The sequence below is a fragment of the Delphinapterus leucas genome, chromosome 12 (genome assembly GCF_059928025.1).
Source record: "Delphinapterus leucas isolate spDelLeu-1000000601 "Yukka" chromosome 12, BTC_Dleu_Yukka2, whole genome shotgun sequence".
NCBI lineage: Eukaryota > Metazoa > Chordata > Mammalia > Artiodactyla > Monodontidae > Delphinapterus > Delphinapterus leucas.
Window position 1 is genome coordinate 61,063,808 of NC_143140.1, and position 13,292 is coordinate 61,077,099.

Below are 13,292 nucleotides of genomic sequence, written 5' to 3' on the forward strand. Positions count from 1 at the left end.
GCCTAGAGTTTCTCAAATGTAAGAAAGGTTTTATGATGTAATTGGGAGAATATGTGAGTAACCATTCTTGGAACCCTTGACTGTGGGGGCAGATTGGCTGTACCCATTAGTGATTGGAGCTGGAACAAGACCTATCACTGTCTACACTACACCACTTTATTAGGGGTTGTTTTTTTTGTTTTTTATTTATTTATTATTGTTTATTTTGTAATTTAATATTTTGTATTTGTATTAAATTTGTATTAAATACAAATTTAATTTGTATTTAATATTATTTATTTATTATTATTTATTTATTGTTGTTTATTTATTTGTTTGTTTTTCAGCACCCAAAGAATCCATAGTTGTGGGGAATCTTAGCTAATTTGAAGCTTTTCCTCATCCTGACAGATTGGATAGAATCTATGCCTAGTATCAAAAGTTATTATAGTTGAAATGCTCAGACTAGAAGAGTAAATGTTATTAGCTTTTCTTCCATGAGAAATCAGGCTTAAAAAGGGTAATTTAAACCCAAAACAAAGGGCCGACTGGCAGAGATACACATATCCACTTAGGGACAGATGGATTGAATCTACTCTTGTATTGGTAGCCAATTAGGTAAGTGAAAACTTCTGCTTTGAGTGTTTAGCTTCAAAAACTTCATATAACAGAAGTTTGATTATAATAACTGAAATTAGAAATAGAATTACAATGCTATATTGTAACTGGAAACTGAAAACAGGTGTGGTTCTTTGCTCCTCTCAAGCAAAGAACCAATTTTTGAGAGGGAGACATATATGAAGTTTGAATATATTGTATTACTGGAAAATAGGTTATATAAAAATTTTTGTAAAGATAAGCCCCAGGGTTGACCTCACACCAAGATGAGCAAATAATTCATCAATTATTGAACTTGTGAAAAGTAAATGGGAAATACTATGGTGTAGTAGAAAGATTATCTTAAAACCAGTTCTAGATCCTTTAAGCATTCACCAGTTAATTAATTAACTAATTAATTAAAATAGGATTGATTGTATGCCATTTCCTGATTGGATGAAAAAAATAAAATGGTATTAATGACCATAGTGAGTAGAGAATACAAAACTGGAGTCCAGAAGAGAAAGAAGAGCTGTCATGTATAATGGGTTCACTGGCTTAAAGTGGTAGTTAAATCCATGGGAGCGAGTAAAAATCATCCACAGAAAACAAATAGAAGAAAAAGAGGAGATAGATAAGGATGGAGCATAAACCTTCAGGGAGGAATAAAAGAAAAGAAGGCAGAGCTAACTGGGACAAATAAATGTCAGAGAAGTGGCAGAGAGCAGGCTAGGGGGAGAGGACTTTGAGGAAGTGAGGCTTCTGGTTCAAGATGACAGGTTGCACATACATTATCTCTTCTTCCACAAATCCCATGGAAATAAAATTTAGAAGTACCAAGGGTAAGAAATTTATAACAGTTCTCCAATGAGGCAGAGACATACACAAACCATTAACCTTGATGAATTTCTGGAAGATGGAAAGTATGTGGTATATTAAGGAATACAGGAGCAGAAGCACAGCCAGATGTGCACACCCAGAGGTTGCTGTGGAGGCAGGAGCCAAGCTCCCTAATGGTGGTGCCTCCAAAATGCTTCCAACCTAGAGATAAAAGCTCCAGTTTCACGAGGGGTTACGGCTCCGATATCAAGGTTGATGTTTGTCTCTAAATGGTTGTTAGAGACAACAAGTTAGCACCTGTTCCGTAAGCACTGCTTGCCAAAGGAATTGGTTTGGGATTCCCAAAATAAAACCCAGATAGTGGGCCTAGCTTGCTCCCTGCTGTCTGCTTACACAGTTTAAAGGAAAGCTGTCTGTGGGCTCAGAGCTCACAGTCCATCCCTCTCACTGAAGAGAGGCCTAGTGGGGAAGAGAACTACATGCCGGCAGAGGGAAACCAGGTCAGCAACGTGTTCCAAGTAAGTAGTCCTCAGTTCATGAGTTTAAATGGACACATATCATATTAGAGGAAAAATAATCATACACACATATGCACAGTGCCAATATGAACCAAGGAATCTTTGAAAGAAACTAATTATTCAGGACACAGAATATAATTTCATATATATCTTCATAAACACTAAGGAACAATAAAGAAATATTGGAAATTTAAAAATATGATGTCTGAAATTTTCTTGAAAAATTAAAAAGAAGTGCTGGAATAAAAACCTGAGGAAATCTAGAAATGAGCCTAAAAGAAAAATAGGAATGTATAGAAGAAAACTTTAAAGTCTTAAAGGATCTATCTAGGAGAACTACAGTCTTTCAAAAAAAGTTTCAGAAAGAAAAGGGAATATTTTAAGGAAATTATTGGAGAAATAATGGATGAAACTATATTTCTGAGACATAAACACATGGATCCTCAGCTTGAAAGGGCACACAGAATGAGGAGGACATGAATGAAGAAGAAAAACCATACCTAGACAGAGATTCAGGAAAAGTAGAAAGATCCCAAAAGCCTCCACTTACTGCCTCTAATAAATGGAAATGCAGCTTCTCATCAGAGACACTATATGCTTGAAGACTGAGGTCTGAGAAAAATGTGATGTGTAATCTAGAAGTAAATGCTCAGCCAAACTATAAAGAGTTCCAGTAAACTAAGGACGTTTTTAGATATGCAAGACTTAGAAAATTTTACCGCTTGTCAACCATCCTCTTTGGAAGACTTACTCTCTATTTATCCAACAAAACAACAAAGGAATGTGAGAAAAAGGGAAAAGAAAGTGAGATCCATGAAACAGAATACCTAATCTATTGTATATTATGGTTGTGTAGTAGAATCCCTGTTTTGTAGGAAACATACGCTACAGCATTCAGAAGTGATAGAAAATTGAGTCAGCAGTTCACTCTCAAGTGATTCAGAAAAACATATGCTTTGTATTGTACCTTCAACTTTTCTGTAATTTTGTGATTATTTTGAAATTAAAAAATTAAAACAAAACAAAACAAAACGAAGAAAAGAGGCTATACAAGGTTAAAAAACAAGCCCCCTCACCCAAGGCATGGCCTACCTAAAACTCCATCCCCATCCTCCATTCCCCAGCACTCTCTATCCCACCTTCCTAGCATCAATCAACAGTTGACGTACGTAGTAATGTATTTAATTATTTATATGTTTCTTATCTTTTGCCTCTGCCTCACTGCTGGAATAAAATTTGTGAGGAGCTCTTCATTGCTGTATCCCCAGAACATGGAAAACTGCCAAGAACATACTGAGTTCTTGATAAATATTCGTTGAGTGAACTAATAATCTTGTTATTACAAAGATTAGTAATAAGTAAAATGTCATTCTTTATAAAATATTAATGCTTTCCAAATACTAAAATCGCAGCTACTCAATATTGCCTATTATTTGAGGTTACAAATTTTCACTTCCATTTCTATGTGAAAAGAAATCTACTCCAACACCACTTTTAAGATTATTGTCCCCCAAGATTTTCTTGAAAATGAGATGTCTTCTGCAAGTCAGTCCAAAGGAGGAAAGTTTCAAATGCTAGATTGCAATCTTAAGAGTATTGAGAAGATGGTTTGCTACATTATTTCTTTTTCAGAACAAGGTATCAGTAAAAATATTAGGATAGGTAGCAGAAGATTTTAAAAAAGGAAAAATAATTCCAGGATGACAGTGATATAGTAGGTTTAGAGTGCAAATTAGAACAGCGAATAAGATGGCTCCAAAAATAATTTCCTGTAATAAAATGTGATTAAGAAGCTAAGTGACCTTAGTGATAAAAAGAAAGTATAGCATCATAAAAATAAACAAACATAAGCAATGTGCCTTGCCCCCTTCCCTGTTTGTTAGTTATGTGCTCCTTCCAGCTGAACAAAATTAATGGCCCCTGCAATCCCCATCTCCACTCACTGTCCAGTCACTGTTTGATTTTGCAGGGAACTATATCTAAATAAGTATAATATTATAAATGCTGGGGTTTTTGATTAACCTACAGACAAAGCAGAGTTAGCTACTTTTAGTTCTAAGAAGAGAAGAGAAATGATATAAAATCGGATGTTACAAAGTATGAGACAATGCCTAAAACGGATGAGTCAAGAAATAGAAGGTTGTGTTTTATTTGAAGACACACATTAGCAAATTTTAAAAACTTAATAAATAAAAATAGGCCTTTAGAGTTTAAGGTGGGAAATCCTTGTGGGAATAGGGAAGTGAGAAAGCAGTGTAAGTCAACAAAACTCCTCATTCTTCATGGTAGGGGTAGCAGTTAGATATAGTTTAACTTGATAAATAACTAAATGAATAAATATAAACATTATGGATATAACCACCAAAAGAAACATAACTTTATATAAGTGGTTATCAAAAATGAGGAGTAAGATTGAGGGTGAAGGATAGTTTATTCTTTAGTCTCAAATCCTCTTTCAGTTTGGATTTGAAATTTTAGATTATATACTAGATGTGCACAGAAAAATGTCTGGTCTGATCAGCCTCAGCTGTGAGCATTGGTTCCCCCAAGTGGGATGGAGCGATAGTGAGGAGAGGACTTTTTATACTCTTCAGTAGAGTTTTCAATTTTTTTTTTTTTTTGCAACAAGTATACATTATTTTGTCATTGACTAAAATTATATATCTAATGATATGTATGTACTATTAGGTAATAAGAAGATGTATAGGTAACAGAGGTAAATGCTAGATCAGATAAGAACTAAGAGTTCATTGGATTTGCAGCTGGAGAGAGACCCAACGCGTGCAACTCCCATAGATGGTAGGAACACAGTAAGATTGCAAGGGAACCCCCTTCTCAGTAAGGAGTGCAGAGGAGTAGGGGTGGCAGATACAAGTGTAAACTATTTTCAAGAAGTTATGATGAGCAAGGGAAGGGAGGGACATTTAATAATCACCTAGACTGTAAAATAGACTGTGTCGTGTTGAATAGCTTTAACTTAAAATGAAAGGATCATGATACATAAAGAGCATTAAATGGTCACATAAAGATTTTTCCAAGAAGATTATATCTACATCTTTCCATTTTGGATGAGGCAAGCATCCAACACATTTTTATGGAGGCTTATTTTTACAATTTTAAGGCTTTTCCTGTCTTCCCCCCTTTAGTCCACTCTTTCAGAAATGCCTTTTGTAGACACTCTCTACAGAGGCTTTTAAAGCTATTGAGAAGTAATTATGTCTCTGTATTGCACATGATTGAGGAGCCTTTGACTATATCTGACTATTCGCACATATTTGTGAAAAGTGAAATATCAGTGTTTTATTTCATTTCATAAAGTTATGCTACATTAAACTCCAGTCCTTAGTCATTATGACAAATGTGCTTAATTGATAAACCATCTATCTTTGCCATCCAGAAATAACTACTGAATGAAGCTTGATTGTCTTTAGTAACTAGGTCACTCTTTGGGTGAAACCAAGGTACCTCTGCCATTTCAGGGTGGCTTTCTGGGCCGGATATCAATTTGCACAGTCAGATCAGGTCAAGGAAAAAAAATCTGAGATAATTTTTGGGGTTTTTTGGCCGCTATTCTCTCTTGTTCCCATTCTTCCTCTATCCTCTGTCCTTTGTGCTGCCCCTCAGCTTATTCATGCCTAGCATCCAGATATATTTAGCATCTTGCCCAGTGCCCAGTGCCTCCACAATACAACTTCCAGCAGAACCTGATCTCCAGAAGGAATCAGAGAAATTCATCCAACCTGAGATAAAGCTAGTACAATGTCTTGCCTCATTAGGCCCTTGATAAATGTTAAATGCATGAATAAGATGTCGGTGACTGAAAATGCTTCTTCTGGTTGGTGATTGTTGTGTAACAAACTACCACAAAATTGAGTGGAGTAAAAGCCATTTTTTTATGCTCATGGATTCTGAGGATCAAGAATTCAGAAAGGCACAGAAAGGACTGCTCTTCTCTGCTCCATATGTTTGGGATCTCAGCTGGAAGGACTCAGATAGCTGGGGGTGACTCAGATGTCAGGGCTGGGACAGCTGGGAGTGGGAGGATCACTCTCAAGATGGCTTCTTCACGTGTCTGCTGTCTGACTGGGACAGCTGAGGGTCAGGCTCACCTGGGATTGTCACCAAGAGGGCCTACATGTGGCTTTTCCAGAATGGTGGCGTCAGGGTAATTGGATTTCTTATAAGGCAGCTCAGTGCTCTAAGAGTGAGTGTTCCCTGAGTCCGAGCGGGAGGTTGCATGGTCTCTTATGAACTAGCCTTGGGACTCACATAGTATCATGTCCAACATACTCTATTGATAAAAGAAGTCAAAAAGCCCACCACAACTTGAGGAGAGGGGACTGAGGCAACCTCTCAATGGGAAGAGTGTCAGCAAACTCGTGGCTGTGGTTAACATAGTCACAATGCTTCATCAGTTGTTTAAGATGATTTTCATCTTTACAGAGGATAAGAAGTAAAAAAACCAAACAGTGAACAGAAGAAATACCAAGAACCTGTGAGCAGGTGGAGAAAAGATTTTTAAGAAAGGGATCATTTTAGTGATGCATAAATGATTCAAGACAATCTCAAGAAGCCTCTCTTTAGGATTTTAGGATGACTTTATTTATTGAACGTTTTCAGACTACTGAACGTACTGTCATACCAACTTCTAAGTTTCTTTATGCATTTTCAAACATTTCTTCATGAAGTAAACGGGGAAAGGAGAAAGAAACTAACATTAATTGAATTCCTTCTGTGTTCCAAGATCCCAAAGACTGCACATTATTTGCAGACTGGAGAGGCTGCAAATCCTGCCTTTTAAAATATTTAACAGTCCTTCCTTTCGGTTCTCTCTTCCATTATATTTTACTATGAGCAGAAGAAGCAGCCAGGGGGCACTTTCAACACTGCCTGGAAATCTCCTGGGCTCTATCACCCAGTTCATAAGTTACAATTTTTATATTTCCATCTAATCATAGTCAACAATGTTGCTAAACCCTTTGCCACAGCATAACCAAGATCCTCTTTCTTTTTCCAACAGCGTTTTCTTTATTTCATTTTTGCCCTCACTAATAACCTTGTAGTAGACTCTCAGACTCCTTCAAGACTCTTTAGGTTCAAGACTCTTTAGGTTTTTCACAATCTCCTCAAAGTCCTTCCAGTTTTTGCTTATCATGCAGTTTCTAAGCCACTCCTGCAGTTTTAGGTTCTTGTTATGGCAGCAACCCTACTTCCAGATACCAAAATGTATGTTAATCATCTATTGCTCTGTAACAAAACCCAAGAACTTAGTGGGTTAAAACAAAATAATCATGTATTATTTCTCACAGATTCTGTTGGTTAGGAATTCACAGCACAGAGGGGATGATTTTTCTCTGCTCCATTATGTCTGGGGTCTCAGCTAGGAGACTCAAAAGTTGGAAGCTAGAAGCATCTGAAGACCTGTTCATTTGCATGTCTAGTAGTTGATGCTGAATGTTGGCTCTAGGTCTAGCTGGAGCTGTTGGTTACAACAGTCACATGTGGTATCTCCTTGTGGCCTGGACTTCTTTACAAAATCGTGGCTGGATTCCAAAAGGCAAGCATCTGGAGAGCTGTATCCTTTTAATGACCTAGCCTTGGAAGTCACAGAGTATCACTTCTGATGTATTACATTGGTCTGGTCAGTCACAAGCTCCCAGGAAGATCTAGGGATGAAACATAGATATCACCTTTTCGTGGAAGGAGTGTCAGCCTCATTGTAAAAAGAGCACGTGGATGGGATTTGTATAGGTGTTTCCATTTTTGGAAAAATATAATCTGCCATAGTCATTAAAGCTTTAAGTTATGTCAAGGATGAAAACACTCTCAGGCACATCAAGCCATACATAATATGCTTCCAATTTACTCACAATAGTATATCTATATCTATATCTATACCTATCTATATATATATATACACATACACACGTGCACTATTGTGAGTAAATTTATATATAAACTATTATATATAACTTTATTTTAAAAGTAGATTGTCAATTTTTTCTAATTTTATCGAAAAATTAAAGGAATCATGGATATAGCGTTGACAAATAACTGAAGTTAATTTAATAAAAATATACATTTTTTAGTATTATAATCAATGGTAAACATTTAATTTAATAGAATTCCAAAATATAAGAGCAAATGTTAAAGACTTGCCTTAAAAATATTGAATCTTTGAGAAGAATGTTACCAAATATTCAGAATAATACAAATTTTTTAATCTTCCATTTAGAACATTATATAAAATTATACTGAAGTTGAATTTGTGTTTTATACTTATATTTGCACAGTACATAGTTAATCTAAAAAGAGGGCGGTACTGAGTACAACTCTATGTCGATGGACATATGCACAAAAAGGGAAATCTCAGCTATTTGTGCATGTTGATTCCACGATCCCAAATATATAGACCCATAGAGCATCTACAAGCCTCTGCATGGGAAAGACTTTATCATCCATAAACAGCTTCGTGGGAAATAGGTACTCTTTGCATCTGACTTTCACTGGTTATTTGGCATAATATAGACCCTTACAATTCAAAATGTGGTTCGTGGACCAGCAGCGATAGCATTATTGGAGCTTGTTAGAAATGAAGACTGTCAGATCCTCCTGGAACCACTGACCCATAATCTGCATTTTTTACAAGATCCCTTAGTGATCTGTGGGTATATTGAGAGCACTGTGACAGACAACATTCTATAACTTGATTATGTTAAAATTTGTAGATGGGCATGCAAATTATTTTAGGGACTGACCTTTACTATAGTTTGATGGGATTATTTTCCTGTGTGTTTCAAATATCACTGACTTTTGATTTGCCACTTAGCCACATGAAGCAAAAGTTTTCTAACCACAGTATTTTTTGACCAAATCATTTTTAACCAAATTAATTAACACATATACTGACTGCCTAGATTCAACAGTACATTTTTTTTGCCATGTTTCCTTTAACTTTCTGTAAGTGTGTAAGACCTTTTTTTTAAATTATTATTTAGAGGTAATTTAAGAACATGATAAAACTTCATCCATCACTATTTTCTCATACTTCTTCTAAGAATAAAGATGCTTTCTATTCTGATCTTAATACCATTAACAGGGAAGAGCAAAACCAGACTCCATGTTTGATCTGTTTCTTTGACTTTAACCTTTGCTTTTCATTGCTTTTGTTATTATAATCATACATAATGGCCTGCCTCAGGGAACCCTGCCCCTCTGCCTGAATGTTAAACTAAAGTGTCTCTGTTCAGCTCACAGGGAGACAATTTGACCCTGCCCACCTGTGGATGGCTGCAAGGAAGAAGAAATTAACACATCCCCTCACTGAGGCTGGCCATTCCAGGGGATATTTGCAAAACTTATGGCCTTTTTACTTTAATTCCTCACCTCCTCCCCCTCTCTGTGCTATAAAAGAAACTGGCATCCAAACCCCGATAGGATGGTTTATTGGAGACACTAGTCTGCCTTCTTCTTGGGCTGCCAACTTTCCGAATAAAGTCATATTCCTTGCCTCAACACCTCGTCTCTGATTCATTGGCCTGTCGGGTGGCGAGCAGTGAGCTTGGACTCAATAACATTAACACACCTGATAAAATTAGCAGTAATTGCTTAATATCATTTAATATCAAGTCCATGGTCAATTCATCCCAAGTGTCTTTTATAATGTTTTTAAATCCAGGAGCAGAGATCATTTTTGTTTGTTTGTTTTGATTGGAAAAGAAGGACATAACATCAAGTTTAGTTTTAAAACCTTTTCTTTGAAAAATGGTTTCAACCTTTGGCATCCCAGTTTGGGTAGAAGTTATGGAAGGAAGAAGTTTAGAGGCAAAGGTTTTGGAAACGATTCAGGTAGGGAAGACAAATGTGGACCAAATCTTTACGAATTAAGAAAATGGAGCATGAAAAGACATTGAATCTGAGCAAACATTTTTAACAAGAGTCCATCAGATTTTCTTAAAAATAAATATTTGTATAGTGTTCCTGCACACAGGGGCCCTGTTGGCTCTTTCAAAAAGGGAAAAAATGGAGGCATTACTATTCACTATCTACTATTCATTACTTTTTGCATTCTTTTTATAGATGAGAGTCACAGAATATATATTCTTAATTGAGAATCTTCACTATGTGCATAATTTTTTAAAGGTTAGAAGTCCTAGCTGAAGTGAAAATGGCATCATACTAAAAAAGGCAGTGTGTTAGAGCAACAATTTTGAAGAGCAAACACTTGAGGTTCATAGAAGGTCACTTCTGTAGGCTCTTCTCTTAAAGTAACTTTAAACCCTTTTTCCTCTAGCTTCACAGCTTGGGAGGTCATTAGGGAAGGAAGAAAGTGGTGAGGATTTGGGAAAAAAGGTGAGGATTTTATGGGATACTGATTTTATGTATAAAAAAGAGGGAAAATACCTGGGCCAACACTTATTCTGGCCACTCTCAAAGCACTGATTTCACTAATGAGACTAACAGCTTTGAAAAATTGACTGAAAAAATTTGTAATTAAAATACAGTTTGATAAAATATTCACTAGGCCGATATGATTTTATTTTTAAGACATTGACACAAATACAATATACTAGTTTATTCTTTTTTTGTTTTGATTGAATATTTTGGCATCACATGGATACAAACTGTATGGGAACATTTGCTAGAAATTGTAGGCCTTCTACTAAAAGGATAAAGGGAGTAATACAGTGGAAAGGCATTGGATTCTTGATTTAGGCAGTTTAGAATCTTTGTTCTGTTACTAGCTATAAACCTGGTTAAGTTATTCAGCTTCCCGAAGCCTCACTTACTAAATGGGGATACTCACCTCCAGGGTTCTTAGGAATACATGAAAAAATACAGAGTACAGTTCTGGCAAAGGCAGGTACTCAAGAATGTGCATCAGCCTTGCTTTCATTATCCTTATCGATTTTGACAATATATCTGATCCTGGGACCACCAAACTGTACTGAGAGGGATAATCTGAAACACTAGGTCTTCAAAATCAGATAATTCCTGCCACTCAGAAAACTGGTAATTGGTCTATTGTCCAACATGCAAGTTAGATGATTAGTAGATTCTTCAGTTTTTACTAGCTCTCTGTTAAACTCTAATTCTACAAGGCACTCTGTGACAGAAAACTCTATGGGCAAATGATGTTGGTACACTTTCTAGACCTTATTTTTGTTCTGGTGTATCTCAATTTGACATATTGCACTAAATGACATCTTTCCTAATAAAATACCTTTTAAAAACTCCAAATCTGTCTCCTTTGTCTGCTCTACAAACACCCTAGTGTGTCACTGTCTTCTCTCACCTGAGCACTGTTTGTACCTCCTACTTTGTCTTCAGGCCTCCTCTTCTGTCCCACAGAGCAGGCTGGGTCATTTTTTAAAAATGTAAACCAGATCCTACTATTTACTTGTTAAAAACCCCAAAATGATTTCCATTACTCTTAAAATAAAACCCAAATGCCTTTTCCTGCCTTACAAAATCCTACATGATCTTTCTTCAACCCCACAAGAGGAGCATCCCATCTTCTCACTCATCCACTATTCCAGGAACATTCCGGTCCCACTCTGTACATATTAAAAGTACAACATTTGCTCACTTTGGGGCCTTTTCACTAACTCTTTTCTTTCTACCTGAATTAATTCCTCCCTAATTTTTACATGGCCTGCTCCTTGCTACACTTTAGATTTGGCCATTCTTCAGAGACGCTTGCCCTGATTACCCTGTTTGAAATAGTCTTCTGGTCACTCTATTTTAATTCTTTGCATAGCATTTTCCTCTAATATTCTTCACATTTATACCTACCTACCTACCTACCTATCTTTCCATCTTCACTTATTATTTCTCCCAGTACCATGTGTGATTTATTAAAACAGGGACCTTGCATTTCTTGTTCACCTGGACTAGTGCTTGGGATAATCAGCAGCTTAATAGATACACTTGAAGAACAAAAGGCATGACTCTCCTGCCCCTATTCTATCTTTATTCTTGGATAGCAGAGAAGTAGTTTGATACAAAGAGGAGAGGCTAGGAAAAGCGCAATGGGGAAGAAAAGCAAATATGCCATGACTATATCTAAGAAAGTTCTATTGTTTAGAATTTAACTTGAAGACAATTTTATGTTACCAAAACAAAAAAAGAATTCTTGAAAGGAAGATTTATTTTAATAAATAATTGTCTTACCACCAGCAGCCAACTATTAATCTGATGAAGCTTGACTTTCTAAGTGATTGCAGATGTGCCGTGTTGTTTGCCTGTAATTTGATAATTAATCGTTGAGCTATCTGAGGTTTACAAGATACAGTCTTTTTCTTTTCTCCTTTTCCATTTTTTTTCCACCACGCACTATTACACAGTACATGGTGAGTTTTACCTATAGATGATAAATACCTGAGATTCAAACAGCATGTATTTTAATGACAATGCTCTACATCTGTGTTCTACTTTGTACACTGCAAAATGTTCTCACATTTATTACCCATTTGTTCTTCTAAAATATTTTATTTATGAAATGTGTTTCTTATATTGTATATGTCCCTTTATTGGAAATTCTCTCTTATTATCAAATAAATATATTTCTGGAAATATTATGCATGTATTTTTCTTCTAAAAATTTAAAAAATTAAAATTTTCCCCAAGTATGGAATTAACTCAGGCTTTCTAATGTGTTTTACCCTTTGGATCTTCTGCCAATGCTTTTTGAAAAGTGTATGGCAATTTTTCCATGCCTATTACAGAGATCTTTAAGTTCTAGTCCAGTGTTCCTTGTTTCATCTAATTCTCCCTCTTTTGTTCACCAAATCCCCATGAAAACCTTTTTGTAGCTTTTGCACTCTTTTCTGTCTGATGTTTGGAAGCTCTTCCTTCAAAGCCTCTTGCAGTGGCAGAGATCAGGCATGGTCTCTGACATGTTTTAAAAGATTTCTTGCAAGATTTTAAGTATTTTATATTGCTCATCCTTTAATTCTACAAGTTTTTACTTTATAAGTAGAAGTCTTTTTGTATATATCTTGACAGAATGCAATCCTGGCTTTTAGTTTTTGGTCTTTTTAATTTAGTTTATCTTTTCTTCAACAGACCTTTTTAGGTATTGCTATTTCTTATAATGAAATATTTTGTCTTATTTGAAAACTGTCTCCTCATCTGATTTTTAACAGAGCAGGAAAATTTCATTTCTGACATCTCTCTCTCTCTCTGCTCCTTCATCTCTTCACATGACTGTGGTCTTCTTCCCTTGAAGAGTTTATGCTTCAGAACATTACACTGTGTCTTAATAAGTTCGAGCTGCTATAACAAAGTATTATAGACTGAGTGGCTTATAAACAACAGAAATTTATTTCTCACAGTTCTGGAGGCTAGGAAGTCCAA